Source organism: Podarcis filfolensis (genome assembly GCF_964270895.1).
Source record: "Podarcis filfolensis genome assembly, chromosome: 9".
In the NCBI taxonomy this organism is placed as follows: domain Eukaryota; kingdom Metazoa; phylum Chordata; class Lepidosauria; order Squamata; family Lacertidae; genus Podarcis; species Podarcis filfolensis.
The window spans coordinates 16,540,278-16,556,104 of NC_139610.1; positions in this window are offsets into that span (position 1 = coordinate 16,540,278).

Genomic DNA, 15,827 nt, shown 5'->3' on the forward strand with positions numbered 1-15,827 from the left:
AATTCACTCAAAAATGGTGCCAACCGGTTGCAAATGCTCCCCTGAAAGCTTTGGCAGTTGAAACAGAAGGCTTTTTATCACAGGAGAAGAAATCAGCCCTCAACAACTTAACTGGCAGAAAAAGATTTTTTTGAAAAAATCCCTAAGCCCCGGGGTCACAATTTCAGCAAAAATCTGACTTTTGGCAATTCGCTCAAAAATGGTGCCAAACGCTTGCAAATGCTCCCCTGAAAGGTTTGGCAGTCGAAAAGGAAGGGTTTTTAACACAGGACAAGAAATCAGCCTTCAACAACTTAACCGGCGGAAAAAGATTTTTTTGAAAAAATCCCTAAGCCCCGGGGTCACAATTTCAGCAAAAATCTGACTTTTGGGAAATCACTCAAAAATGGTGCCAAACGCTTGCAAATGCTCCCCTGAAAGGTTTGGCAGTCGAAAAGGAAGGGTTTTTATCACAGGAGAAGAAATCAGCCCTCAACAACTTAACCGGCGGAAAAAGATTTTTTTGAAAAAATCCCTAAGCCCCGGGGTCACAATTTCAGCAAAAATCTGACCTTTGCCAATTCACTCAAAAATGGTGCCAAATGCTTGCAAATGCTCCCCTGAAAGCTTTGGCGATGCAAACAGAAGGCGTTTTATCACAGGACAAGAAATCAGCCCTCGAAAACTTAAACGGCGGAAAAAGATTTTTTTGAAAAAATCCCTTTCAGCAAAGATCTGACTTTTGCCAATTCACTCAAAAATGGTGCCAACCGGTTGCAAATGCTCCCCTGAAAGGTTTTGCAGTTGAAACAGAAGGCTTTTTATCACAGGAGAAGAAATCAGCCCTCAACAACTTAACTGGCAGAAAAAGATTTTTTTGAAAAAATCCCTAAGCCCAGCGGGTCACAATTTCAGCAAAAATCTGACTTTTGGCAATTCGCTCAAAAATGGTGCCAAACGCTTGCAAATGCTCCCCTGAAAGCTTTGGCGATGCAAACAGAAGGCGTTTTATCACAGGACAAGAAATCAGTCCACGACAACTTAAACGGCGGAAAAATATTTTTTGAAAAAATCCCTAAGCCCAGCGGGTCACAATTTCAGCAAAAACCTGACTTTTACCAATTCACTCAAAAATGGTGCCAAACGCTTGCAAATGCTCCCCTGAAAGGTTTGGCAGTCGAAACAGAGGGCTTTTTATCACAGGACAAGAAATCAGCCCTCAACAACTTAACCGGCAGAAAAAGATTTTTTTGAAAAAATCCCTAAGCCCCGGGGTCACAATTTCAGCAGAATTCTGACTTTTGCCAATCCACTCAAAAATGGTGCCAACCGGTTGCAGAAGCTCCCCTGAAAGCTTTGGCAGTCAAAACAGAAGTCTTTTTATCACAGGAGAAGAAATCAGCCCTCGACAACTTAACCGGCGGACAAAGTTTTTTTGAAAAAATCCCTAAGCCCCGGGGTCACAATTTCAGCAAAAATCTGACTTTTGGCAATTCGCTCAAAAATGGTGCCAAACGCTTGGAAATGCTCCCCTGAAAGCTTTGGCGATGCAAACAGAAGGCGTTTTATCACAGGACAAGAAATCAGCCCTCGAAAACTTAAACGGCGGAAAAAGATTTTTTTGAAAAAATCCCTAAGCCCCGGGGTCAGAATTTCAGCAAAAATCTGACTTTTGCCAATTCACTCAAAAATCGTGCCAACCGGTTGCAAATGCTCCCCTGAAGGCTTTGGCAGTCGAAACAGAAGGCTTTTTATCACAGGAGAAGAAATCAGCCCTCAACAACTTAACCGTCGGAAAAAGATTTTTTTGAAAAAATCCATAAGCCCCGGGGTCACAATTTCAGCAAAAATCTGACTTTTGGGAAATCACTCAAAAATGGTGCCAAACGCTTGCAAATGCGCCCCTGAAAGGTTTGGCAGTCGAAAAGGAAGGTTTTTTATCACAGGAGAAGAAATCAGCCCTCAACAACTTAACCGGCAGAAAAAGATTTTTTTGAAAAAATCCCTAAGCCCCGGGGTCACAATTTCAGCAGAATTCTGACTTGTGCCAATTCACTCAAAAATGGTGCCAACCGGTTGCAGAAGCTCCTCTGAAAGCTTTGGCAGTCGAAACAGAAGGTTTTTTATCACAGGAGAAGAAATCAGCCCTCAACAACTTAACTGGCGGAAAAAGATTTTTTTCAGCAAAAATCTGACTTTTGGCAAATCACTCAAAAATGGTGCCAAACGCTTGCAAATGCTCCCCTGAAAGCTTTGGCGATGCAAACAGAAGGCGTTTTATCACAGGACAAGAAATCAGCCCTCGAAAACTTAAACGGCGGAAAAATATTTTATGAAAAAATCCCTAAGCCCCGGGGTCACAATTTCAGCAAAAACCTGACTTTTGCCAATTCACTCAAAGATGGTGCCAAACGCTTGCAAATGCTCCCCTGAAAGGTTTGGCAGTCGAAACAGAGGGCTTTTTATCACAGGACAAGAAATCAGCCCTCAACAACTTAACCGTCAGAAAAAGATTTTTTTGAAAAAATCCCTAAGCCCCCGGGGTCACAATTTCAGCAAAAATCTGACTTTTGGCAAATCACTCAAAAATGGTGCCAAACGCTTGCAAATGCTCCCCTGAAAGCTTTGGCGATGCAAACAGAAGGCGTTTTATCACAGGACAAGAAATCAGCCCTCGAAAACTTAAACGGCGGAAAAAGATTTTTTTGAAAAAATCCCTAAGCCCCGGGGTCACAATTTCAGCAAAGATCTGACTTTTGCCAATTCACTCAAAAATGGTGCCAACCGGTTGCAAATGCTCCCCCGAAAGGTTTTGCAGTTGAAACAGAAGGCTTTTTATCACAGGAGAAGAAATCAGCCCTCAACAACTTAACTGGCAGAAAAAGATTTTTTTGAAAAAATCCCTAAGCCCCGGGGTCACAATTTCAGCAAAAATCTGACTTTTGGCAATTCGCTCAAAAATGGTGCCAAACGCTTGCAAATGCTCCCCTGAAAGGTTTGGCAGTCGAAAAGGAAGGGTTTTTAACACAGGACAAGAAATCAGCCTTCAACAACTTAACCGGCGGAAAAAGATTTTTTTGAAAAAATCCCTAAGCCCCGGGGTCACAATTTCAGCAAAAATCTGACTTTTGGGAAATCACTCAAAAATGGTGCCAAACGCTTGCAAATGCTCCCCTGAAAGGTTTGGCAGTCGAAAAGGAAGGGTTTTTATCACAGGAGAAGAAATCAGCCCTCAACAACTTAACCGGCGGAAAAAGATTTTTTTGAAAAAATCCCTAAGCCCCGGGGTCACAATTTCAGCAAAAATCTGACCTTTGCCAATTCACTCAAAAATGGTGCCAAATGCTTGCAAATGCTCCCCTGAAAGCTTTGGCTATGCAAACAGAAGGCGCTTTATCACAGGACAAGAAATCAGCCCTCGAAAACTTAAACGGCGGAAAAAGATTTTTTTGAAAAAATCCCTAAGCCCCGGGGTCACAATTTCAGCAAAGATCTGACTTTTGCCAATTCACTCAAAAATGGTGCCAACCGGTTGCAAATGCTCCCCCGAAAGGTTTTGCAGTTGAAACAGAAGGCTTTTTATCACAGGAGAAGAAATCAGCCCTCAACAACTTAACTGGCAGAAAAAGATTTTTTTGAAAAAATCCCTAAGCCCCGGGGTCACAATTTCAGCAAAGATCTGACTTTTGGCAATTCGCTCAAAAATGGTGCCAAACGCTTGCAAATGCTCCCCTGAAAGGTTTGGCAGTCGAAACAGAGGGCTTTTTATCACAGGACAAGAAATCAGCCCTCAACAACTTAACCGTCAGAAAAAGATTTTTTTGAAAAAATCCCTAAGCCCCCGGGGTCACAATTTCAGCAAAAATCTGACTTTTGGCAATTCACTCAAAAATGGTGCCAACAGGTTGCAAATGCTCCCCCGAAAGCTTTGGCAGTAGAAACAGAAGGCTTTTTAACACAGGAGAAGAAATCAGCCCTCAACAACTTAACCGGCGGAAAAAGATTTTTTTGAAAAAATCCCTTAGCCCCTGGGGTCACAATTTCAGCAAAAATCTGACTTTTGGCAAATCACTCAAAAATAGTGCCAAACGCTTGCAAATGCTCCCCTGAAAGGTTTGGCAGTCGAAACAGAGGGCTTTTTATCACAATGCAAGAAATCAGCCCTCAACTACTTAACCGGCGGAAAAAGATTTTTTTGAAAAAATCCCTAAACCCCGGGGTCACAATTTCAGCAAAGATCTGACTTTTGGCAATTCACTCAAAAATGGTGCCAACCGGTTGCAAATGCTCCCCTGAAAGCTTTGGCAGTCGAAACAGAGGGCTTTTTACCACAGGAGAAGAAATCTGCCCTCAACAACTTAACTGGCGGAAAAAGATTTTTTTCAGTAAAAATCTGACTTTTGGCAAATCACTCAAAAATTGTGCCAAACGCTTGCAAATGCTCCCCTGAAAGTTTTTGCAGTCGAAACAGAATGCTTTTTATCACAGGACAAGAAATCAGCCCTCAACAACTTAACCGGCAGAAAAAGATTTTTTTGAAAAAATCGCTAAGCACAATTTCAGCAGAATTCTGACTTTTGCCAATTCACTCAAAAATGGTGCCAACCGGTTGCAGAAGCTCCTCTGAAAGCTTTGGCAGTCGAAACAGAAGGTTTTTTATCACAGGAGAAGAAATCAGCCCTCAACAACTTAACCGGCAGAAAAAGATTTTTTTGAAAAAATCCCTAAGCCCCGGGGTCACAATTTCAGCAGAATTCTGACTTGTGCCAATTCACTCAAAAATGGTGCCAACCGGTTGCAGAAGCTCCTCTGAAAGCTTTGGCAGTCGAAACAGAAGGTTTTTTATCACAGGAGAAGAAATCAGCCCTCAACAACTTAACTGGCGGAAAAAGATTTTTTTCAGCAAAAATCTGACTTTTGGCAAATCACTCAAAAATGGTGCCAAACGCATGCAAATGCTCCCCTGAAAGCTTTGGCGATGCAAACAGAAGGCGTTTTATCACAGGACAAGAAATCAGCCCTCGAAAACTTAAACGGCGGAAAAAGATTTTTTTGAAAAAATCCCTAAGCCCCGGGGTCAGAATTTCAGCAAAAATCTGACTTTTGCCAATTCACTCAAAAATCGTGCCAACCGGTTGCAAATGCTCCCCTGAAGGCTTTGGCAGTCGAAACAGAAGGCTTTTTATCACAGGAGAAGAAATCAGCCCTCAACAACTTAACCGTCGGAAAAAGATTTTTTTGAAAAAATCCATAAGCCCCGGGGTCACAATTTCAGCAAAAAACTGACTTTTGGGAAATCACTCAAAAATGGTGCCAAACGCTTGCAAATGCGCCCCTGAAAGGTTTGGCAGTCGAAAAGGAAGGGTTTTTATCACAGGACAAGAAATCAGCCCTCAACAACTTAACCGGCGGAAAAAGAATTTTTTGAAAAAATCCCTAAGCCCCGGGGTCACAATTTCAGCAAAAACCTGACTTTTGCCAATTCACTCAAAAATGGTGCCAAACGCTTGCAAATGCTCCCCTGAAAGGTTTGGCAGTCGAAACAGAGGGCTTTTTACCACAGGAGAAGAAATCTGCCCTCAACAACTTAACTGGCGGAAAAAGATTTTTTTCAGTAAAAATCTGACTTTTGGCAAATCACTCAAAAATTGTGCCAAACGCTTGCAAATGCTCCCCTGAAAGTTTTTGCAGTCGAAACAGAATGCTTTTTATCACAGGACAAGAAATCAGCCCTCAACAACTTAACCGGCAGAAAAAGATTTTTTTGAAAAAATCGCTAAGCACAATTTCAGCAGAATTCTGACTTTTGCCAATTCACTCAAAAATGGTGCCAACCGGTTGCAGAAGCTCCTCTGAAAGCTTTGGCAGTCGAAACAGAAGGTTTTTTATCACAGGAGAAGAAATCAGCCCTCAACAACTTAACCGGCAGAAAAAGATTTTTTTGAAAAAATCCCTAAGCCCCGGGGTCACAATTTCAGCAGAATTCTGACTTGTGCCAATTCACTCAAAAATGGTGCCAACCGGTTGCAGAAGCTCCTCTGAAAGCTTTGGCAGTCGAAACAGAAGGTTTTTTATCACAGGAGAAGAAATCAGCCCTCAACAACTTAACTGGCGGAAAAAGATTTTTTTCAGCAAAAATCTGACTTTTGGCAAATCACTCAAAAATGGTGCCAAACGCATGCAAATGCTCCCCTGAAAGCTTTGGCGATGCAAACAGAAGGCGTTTTATCACAGGACAAGAAATCAGCCCTCGAAAACTTAAACGGCGGAAAAAGATTTTTTTGAAAAAATCCCTAAGCCCCGGGGTCAGAATTTCAGCAAAAATCTGACTTTTGCCAATTCACTCAAAAATCGTGCCAACCGGTTGCAAATGCTCCCCTGAAGGCTTTGGCAGTCGAAACAGAAGGCTTTTTATCACAGGAGAAGAAATCAGCCCTCAACAACTTAACCGTCGGAAAAAGATTTTTTTGAAAAAATCCATAAGCCCCGGGGTCACAATTTCAGCAAAAAACTGACTTTTGGGAAATCACTCAAAAATGGTGCCAAACGCTTGCAAATGCGCCCCTGAAAGGTTTGGCAGTCGAAAAGGAAGGGTTTTTATCACAGGACAAGAAATCAGCCCTCAACAACTTAACCGGCGGAAAAAGAATTTTTTGAAAAAATCCCTAAGCCCCGGGGTCACAATTTCAGCAAAAACCTGACTTTTGCCAATTCACTCAAAAATGGTGCCAAACGCTTGCAAATGCTCCCCTGAAAGGTTTGGCAGTCGAAACAGAGGGCTTTTTATCACAGGACAAGAAATCAGCCCTCAACAACTTAACCGGCAGAAAAAGATTTTTTTGAAAAAATCCCTAAGCCCCGGGGTCACAATTTCAGCAGAATTCTGACTTTTGCCAATCCACTCAAAAATGGTGCCAACCGATTGCAGAAGCTCCCCTGAAAGCTTTGGCAGTCAAAACAGAAGTCTTTTTATCACAGGAGAAGAAATCAGCCCTCGACAACTTAACCGGCGGACAAAGTTTTTTTGAAAAAATCCCTAAGCCCCGGGGTCAGAATTTCAGCAAAAATCTGACTTTTGGGAAATCACTCAAAAATGGTGCCAAACGCTTGCAAATGCTCCCCTGAAAGGTTTGGCAGTCGAAAAGGAAGGGTTTTTAACACAGGACAAGAAATCAGCCCTCAACAACTTAACCGGCGGAAAAAGATTTTTTTGAAAAAATCCCTTAGCCCCGGGGTCACAATTTCAGCAAAAATCTGACTTTTGGCAATTCGCTCAAAAATGGTGCCAAACGCTTGCAAATGCTCCCCTGAAAGCTTTGGCGATGCAAACAGAAGGCGTTTTATCACAGGACAAGAAATCAGCCCTCGAAAACATAAACGGCGGAAAAAGATTTTTTTGAAAAAATCCCTAAGCCCCGGGGTCACAATTTCAGCAAAGATCTGACTTTTGCCAATTCACTCAAAAATGGTGCCAACCGGTTGCAAATGCTCCCCTGAAAGCTTTGGCAGTTGAAACAGAAGGCTTTTTATCACAGGAGAAGAAATCAGCCCTCAACAACTTAACTGGCAGAAAAAGATTTTTTTGAAAAAATCCCTAAGCCCCGGGGTCACAATTTCAGCAAAAATCTGACTTTTGGCAATTCGCTCAAAAATGGTGCCAAACGCTTGCAAATGCTCCCCTGAAAGGTTTGGCAGTCGAAAAGGAAGGGTTTTTAACACAGGACAAGAAATCAGCCTTCAACAACTTAACCGGCGGAAAAAGATTTTTTTGAAAAAATCCCTAAGCCCCGGGGTCACAATTTCAGCAAAAATCTGACTTTTGGGAAATCACTCAAAAATGGTGCCAAACGCTTGCAAATGCTCCCCTGAAAGGTTTGGCAGTCGAAAAGGAAGGGTTTTTATCACAGGAGAAGAAATCAGCCCTCAACAACTTAACCGGCGGAAAAAGATTTTTTTGAAAAAATCCCTAAGCCCCGGGGTCACAATTTCAGCAAAAATCTGACCTTTGCCAATTCACTCAAAAATGGTGCCAAATGCTTGCAAATGCTCCCCTGAAAGCTTTGGCGATGCAAACAGAAGGCGTTTTATCACAGGACAAGAAATCAGCCCTCGAAAACTTAAACGGCGGAAAAAGATTTTTTTGAAAAAATCCCTTTCAGCAAAGATCTGACTTTTGCCAATTCACTCAAAAATGGTGCCAACCGGTTGCAAATGCTCCCCTGAAAGGTTTTGCAGTTGAAACAGAAGGCTTTTTATCACAGGAGAAGAAATCAGCCCTCAACAACTTAACTGGCAGAAAAAGATTTTTTTGAAAAAATCCCTAAGCCCAGCGGGTCACAATTTCAGCAAAAATCTGACTTTTGGCAATTCGCTCAAAAATGGTGCCAAACGCTTGCAAATGCTCCCCTGAAAGCTTTGGCGATGCAAACAGAAGGCGTTTTATCACAGGACAAGAAATCAGTCCACGACAACTTAAACGGCGGAAAAATATTTTTTGAAAAAATCCCTAAGCCCAGCGGGTCACAATTTCAGCAAAAACCTGACTTTTACCAATTCACTCAAAAATGGTGCCAAACGCTTGCAAATGCTCCCCTGAAAGGTTTGGCAGTCGAAACAGAGGGCTTTTTATCACAGGACAAGAAATCAGCCCTCAACAACTTAACCGGCAGAAAAAGATTTTTTTGAAAAAATCCCTAAGCCCCGGGGTCACAATTTCAGCAGAATTCTGACTTTTGCCAATCCACTCAAAAATGGTGCCAACCGGTTGCAGAAGCTCCCCTGAAAGCTTTGGCAGTCAAAACAGAAGTCTTTTTATCACAGGAGAAGAAATCAGCCCTCGACAACTTAACCGGCGGACAAAGTTTTTTTGAAAAAATCCCTAAGCCCCGGGGTCACAATTTCAGCAAAAATCTGACTTTTGGCAATTCGCTCAAAAATGGTGCCAAACGCTTGGAAATGCTCCCCTGAAAGCTTTGGCGATGCAAACAGAAGGCGTTTTATCACAGGACAAGAAATCAGCCCTCGAAAACTTAAACGGCGGAAAAAGATTTTTTTGAAAAAATCCCTAAGCCCCGGGGTCAGAATTTCAGCAAAAATCTGACTTTTGCCAATTCACTCAAAAATCGTGCCAACCGGTTGCAAATGCTCCCCTGAAGGCTTTGGCAGTCGAAACAGAAGGCTTTTTATCACAGGAGAAGAAATCAGCCCTCAACAACTTAACCGTCGGAAAAAGATTTTTTTGAAAAAATCCATAAGCCCCGGGGTCACAATTTCAGCAAAAATCTGACTTTTGGGAAATCACTCAAAAATGGTGCCAAACGCTTGCAAATGCGCCCCTGAAAGGTTTGGCAGTCGAAAAGGAAGGTTTTTTATCACAGGAGAAGAAATCAGCCCTCAACAACTTAACCGGCAGAAAAAGATTTTTTTGAAAAAATCCCTAAGCCCCGGGGTCACAATTTCAGCAGAATTCTGACTTGTGCCAATTCACTCAAAAATGGTGCCAACCGGTTGCAGAAGCTCCTCTGAAAGCTTTGGCAGTCGAAACAGAAGGTTTTTTATCACAGGAGAAGAAATCAGCCCTCAACAACTTAACTGGCGGAAAAAGATTTTTTTCAGCAAAAATCTGACTTTTGGCAAATCACTCAAAAATGGTGCCAAACGCTTGCAAATGCTCCCCTGAAAGCTTTGGCGATGCAAACAGAAGGCGTTTTATCACAGGACAAGAAATCAGCCCTCGAAAACTTAAACGGCGGAAAAATATTTTATGAAAAAATCCCTAAGCCCCGGGGTCACAATTTCAGCAAAAACCTGACTTTTGCCAATTCACTCAAAGATGGTGCCAAACGCTTGCAAATGCTCCCCTGAAAGGTTTGGCAGTCGAAACAGAGGGCTTTTTATCACAGGACAAGAAATCAGCCCTCAACAACTTAACCGTCAGAAAAAGATTTTTTTGAAAAAATCCCTAAGCCCCCGGGGTCACAATTTCAGCAAAAATCTGACTTTTGGCAAATCACTCAAAAATGGTGCCAAACGCTTGCAAATGCTCCCCTGAAAGCTTTGGCGATGCAAACAGAAGGCGTTTTATCACAGGACAAGAAATCAGCCCTCGAAAACTTAAACGGCGGAAAAAGATTTTTTTGAAAAAATCCCTAAGCCCCGGGGTCACAATTTCAGCAAAGATCTGACTTTTGCCAATTCACTCAAAAATGGTGCCAACCGGTTGCAAATGCTCCCCCGAAAGGTTTTGCAGTTGAAACAGAAGGCTTTTTATCACAGGAGAAGAAATCAGCCCTCAACAACTTAACTGGCAGAAAAAGATTTTTTTGAAAAAATCCCTAAGCCCCGGGGTCACAATTTCAGCAAAAATCTGACTTTTGGCAATTCGCTCAAAAATGGTGCCAAACGCTTGCAAATGCTCCCCTGAAAGGTTTGGCAGTCGAAAAGGAAGGGTTTTTAACACAGGACAAGAAATCAGCCTTCAACAACTTAACCGGCGGAAAAAGATTTTTTTGAAAAAATCCCTAAGCCCCGGGGTCACAATTTCAGCAAAAATCTGACTTTTGGGAAATCACTCAAAAATGGTGCCAAACGCTTGCAAATGCTCCCCTGAAAGGTTTGGCAGTCGAAAAGGAAGGGTTTTTATCACAGGAGAAGAAATCAGCCCTCAACAACTTAACCGGCGGAAAAAGATTTTTTTGAAAAAATCCCTAAGCCCCGGGGTCACAATTTCAGCAAAAATCTGACCTTTGCCAATTCACTCAAAAATGGTGCCAAATGCTTGCAAATGCTCCCCTGAAAGCTTTGGCTATGCAAACAGAAGGCGCTTTATCACAGGACAAGAAATCAGCCCTCGAAAACTTAAACGGCGGAAAAAGATTTTTTTGAAAAAATCCCTAAGCCCCGGGGTCACAATTTCAGCAAAGATCTGACTTTTGCCAATTCACTCAAAAATGGTGCCAACCGGTTGCAAATGCTCCCCCGAAAGGTTTTGCAGTTGAAACAGAAGGCTTTTTATCACAGGAGAAGAAATCAGCCCTCAACAACTTAACTGGCAGAAAAAGATTTTTTTGAAAAAATCCCTAAGCCCCGGGGTCACAATTTCAGCAAAGATCTGACTTTTGGCAATTCGCTCAAAAATGGTGCCAAACGCTTGCAAATGCTCCCCTGAAAGGTTTGGCAGTCGAAACAGAGGGCTTTTTATCACAGGACAAGAAATCAGCCCTCAACAACTTAACCGTCAGAAAAAGATTTTTTTGAAAAAATCCCTAAGCCCCCGGGGTCACAATTTCAGCAAAAATCTGACTTTTGGCAATTCACTCAAAAATGGTGCCAACAGGTTGCAAATGCTCCCCCGAAAGCTTTGGCAGTAGAAACAGAAGGCTTTTTAACACAGGAGAAGAAATCAGCCCTCAACAACTTAACCGGCGGAAAAAGATTTTTTTGAAAAAATCCCTTAGCCCCTGGGGTCACAATTTCAGCAAAAATCTGACTTTTGGCAAATCACTCAAAAATAGTGCCAAACGCTTGCAAATGCTCCCCTGAAAGGTTTGGCAGTCGAAACAGAGGGCTTTTTATCACAATGCAAGAAATCAGCCCTCAACTACTTAACCGGCGGAAAAAGATTTTTTTGAAAAAATCCCTAAACCCCGGGGTCACAATTTCAGCAAAGATCTGACTTTTGGCAATTCACTCAAAAATGGTGCCAACCGGTTGCAAATGCTCCCCTGAAAGCTTTGGCAGTCGAAACAGAAGGCTTTTTACCACAGGAGAAGAAATCTGCCCTCAACAACTTAACTGGCGGAAAAAGATTTTTTTCAGTAAAAATCTGACTTTTGGCAAATCACTCAAAAATTGTGCCAAACGCTTGCAAATGCTCCCCTGAAAGTTTTTGCAGTCGAAACAGAATGCTTTTTATCACAGGACAAGAAATCAGCCCTCAACAACTTAACCGGCAGAAAAAGATTTTTTTGAAAAAATCGCTAAGCACAATTTCAGCAGAATTCTGACTTTTGCCAATTCACTCAAAAATGGTGCCAACCGGTTGCAGAAGCTCCTCTGAAAGCTTTGGCAGTCGAAACAGAAGGTTTTTTATCACAGGAGAAGAAATCAGCCCTCAACAACTTAACCGGCAGAAAAAGATTTTTTTGAAAAAATCCCTAAGCCCCGGGGTCACAATTTCAGCAGAATTCTGACTTGTGCCAATTCACTCAAAAATGGTGCCAACCGGTTGCAGAAGCTCCTCTGAAAGCTTTGGCAGTCGAAACAGAAGGTTTTTTATCACAGGAGAAGAAATCAGCCCTCAACAACTTAACTGGCGGAAAAAGATTTTTTTCAGCAAAAATCTGACTTTTGGCAAATCACTCAAAAATGGTGCCAAACGCTTGCAAATGCTCCCCTGAAAGCTTTGGCGATGCAAACAGAAGGCGTTTTATCACAGGACAAGAAATCAGCCCTCGAAAACTTAAACGGCGGAAAAATATTTTATGAAAAAATCCCTAAGCCCCGGGGTCACAATTTCAGCAAAAACCTGACTTTTGCCAATTCACTCAAAGATGGTGCCAAACGCTTGCAAATGCTCCCCTGAAAGGTTTGGCAGTCGAAACAGAGGGCTTTTTATCACAGGACAAGAAATCAGCCCTCAACAACTTAACCGTCAGAAAAAGATTTTTTTGAAAAAATCCCTAAGCCCCCGGGGTCACAATTTCAGCAAAAATCTGACTTTTGGCAAATCACTCGAAAATGGTGCCAACCGGTTGCAAATGCTCCCCTGAAAGCTTTGGCAGTCGAAACAGAAGGCTTTTTAACACAGGAGAAGAAATCAGCCCTCAACAACTTAACAGGCGGAAAAAGATTTTTTTGAAAAAATCCCTTAGCCCCCGGGTTCACAATTTCAGCAAAAATCCGACTTTTGGCAAATCACTCGAAAATGGTGCCAAACGCTTGCAAATGCTCCCCTGAACGTTTCGGCAGTCGAAACAGAGGGCTTTTTATCACAGTACAAGAAATCAGCCCTCAACTACTTAACCGGCGGAAAAAGATTTTTTTGAAAAAATCCCTAAGCCCCGGGGTCACAATTTCAGCAAAGATCTGACTTTTGGCAATTCACTCAAAAATGGTGGCAACCGGTTGCAAATGCTCCCCTGAAAGCTTTGGCAGTCAAAACAGAAGGCTTTTTATCACAGGAGAAGAAATCAGACCTAAGCAACTTAACTGGCGGAAAAAGATTTTTTTCAGCAAAAATCTGACTTTTGGCAAATCACTCAAAAATGGTGCCAAACGCTTGCAAACGCTCCCATGAAAGTTTTTGCAGTCGAAACAGAAGGCTTTTTATCACAGGACAAGAAATCAGCCCTCAACAACTTAACTGGCAGAAAAAGATTTTTTTGAAAAAATCCCTAAGCCCCGGGGTCACAATTTCAGCAGAATTCTGACTTTTGCCAATTCACTCAAAAATGGTGCCAACCGGTTGCAGAAGCTCCCCTGAAAGCTTTGGCAGTCAAAACAGAAGGTTTTTTATCACAGGAGAAGAAATCAGCCCTCAACAACTTAACTTGCGGAAAAAGATTTTTTTCAGCAAAAATCTGACTTTTGGCAAATCACTCAAAAATGGTGCCAAACGCTTGCAAATGCTCCCCTGAAAGCTTTGGCGATGCAAACAGAAGGCGTTTTATCACAGGACAAGAAATCAGCCCTCAACAACTTAACCGGCGGAAAAAGATTTTTTTGAAAAAATCCCTAAGCCCCGGGGTCACAATTTCAGCAAAAATCTGACTTTTGGCAATTCACTCAAAAATGGTGCCAACCGGTTGCAAATGCTCCCCTGAAAGCTTTGGCAGTCGAAACAGAAGGCTTTTTATAACAGGAGAAGAAATCAGCCATCAACAACTTAACCGGCGGAAAAAGATTTTTTTCAGCAAAAATCTGACTTCTGGCAAATCACTCAAAAATGGTGCCAAACGCTTGCAAATGCTCCCCTGAAAGCTTTTGCAGTCGAAATAGAAGGCTTTTTAACACAGGAGAAGAAATCAGCCCTCAACAACTTAACCGGCGGAAAAAGAATTTTTTCGAAAAAATCCCTAAGCCCCGGGGTCACAATTTCAGCAAAAATCTGACTTTTGGCAAATCACTCAAAAATGGTGCCAACCGGTTGCAAATGCTCCCCTGAAAGCTTTTACAGTCGAAACAGAAGGCTTTTTAACACAGGAGAAGAAATCAGCCCTCAACAACTTAACCGGCGGAAAAAGAATTTTTTCGAAAAAATCCCTAAGCCCCGGGGTCACAATTTCAGCAAAAATTTGACTTTTGGCAAATCACTCGAAAATGGTGCCAAACGCTTGCAAATGCTCCCCTGAACGTTTCGGCAGTCGAAACAGAGGGCTTTTATCACAGTACAAGAAATCAGCCCTCAACAACTTAACCGGCGGAAAAAGATTTTTTTGAAAAAATCCCTAAGCCCCGGGGTCACAATTTCAGCAAAAATCTGACTTTTGGCAATTCACTCAAAAATGGTGCCAACCGCTTGCAAATGCTCCCCTGAAAGCTTTGGCAGTCGAAACAGAAGGCTTTTTATAACAGGAGAAGAAATCAGCCATCAACAACTTAACCGGCGGAAAAAGATTTTTTTCAGCAAAAATCTGACTTCTGGCAAATCACTCAAAAATGGTGCCAAACGCTTGCAAATGCTCCCCTGAAAGTTTTTGCAGTCGAAACAGAAGGCTTTTTATCACAGGAGAAGAAATCAGCCCTCAACAACTTAACCGGCGAAAAAAGATTTTTTTGAAAAAATCCCTAAGCCCCGGGGTCACAAGTTCAGCAAAAATCTGACTTTTGGCAATTCGCTAAAAAATGGTGCCAAACGCTTGCAAATGTTCCCCTAAATGCTTTGGCGATGCAAACAGAAGGCGTTTTATCACAGGACAAGTAATCAGCCCTCGACAACTTAAACGGCGGACAAAGTTTTTTTGAAAAAATACCTAAGCCCCGGGGTCACAATTTCAGCAAAAATCTGACTTTTGGGAAATCACTCAAAAATGGTGCCAAACGCTTGCAAATGCTCCCCTGAAAGGTTTGGCAGTCGAAAAGGAAGGGTTTTTATCACAGGAGAAGAAATCCGCCCTCAACAACTTAACCGTCGGAAAAAGATTTTTTTTGAAAAAATCCCTAAGCCCGGGGTGACAATTTCAGCAAAAATCTGACTTTTGCCAATTCACTCAAAAATGGTGCCTACCGGTTGCAAATGCTCCCCTGAAAGCTTTGGCAGTCGAAACAGAAGGCTTTTTATCACAGGAGAAGAAATCAGCCGTCAACAACTTAACCGTCGGAAAAAGATTTTTTTGAAAAAATCCCTAAAGCCCCGGGGTCACAATTTCAGCAAAAATCTGACTTTTGGAAAATCACTCAAAAATGGTGCCAAACGCTTGCAAATGCTCCCCGGAAAGGATTGGCAGTCGAAAAGGAAGGGTTTTTAACACAGGACAAGAAATCAGCCTTCAACAACTTAACCGGCGGAAAAAGATTTTTTTGAAAAAATCCCTAAGCCCCGGGGTCACAATTTCAGCAAAAATCTGACTTTTGCCAATTCACTCAAAAATGGTGCCAACAGGTTGCAAATGCTCCCCTGAAAGCTTTGGCAGTCGAAACAGAAGGCTTTTTAACACAGGAGAAGAAATCAGCCCCCAACAACTTAACCGGCGCAAAAAGATTTTTTTGAAAAAATCCCTTAGCCCCTGGGGTCACAATTTCAGCAAAAATCTGACTTTTGGCAAATCACTCAAAAATGGTGCCAAACGCTTGCAAATGCTCCCCTGAAAGCTTTGGCGATGCAAACAGAAGGCGTTTTATCACAGGAC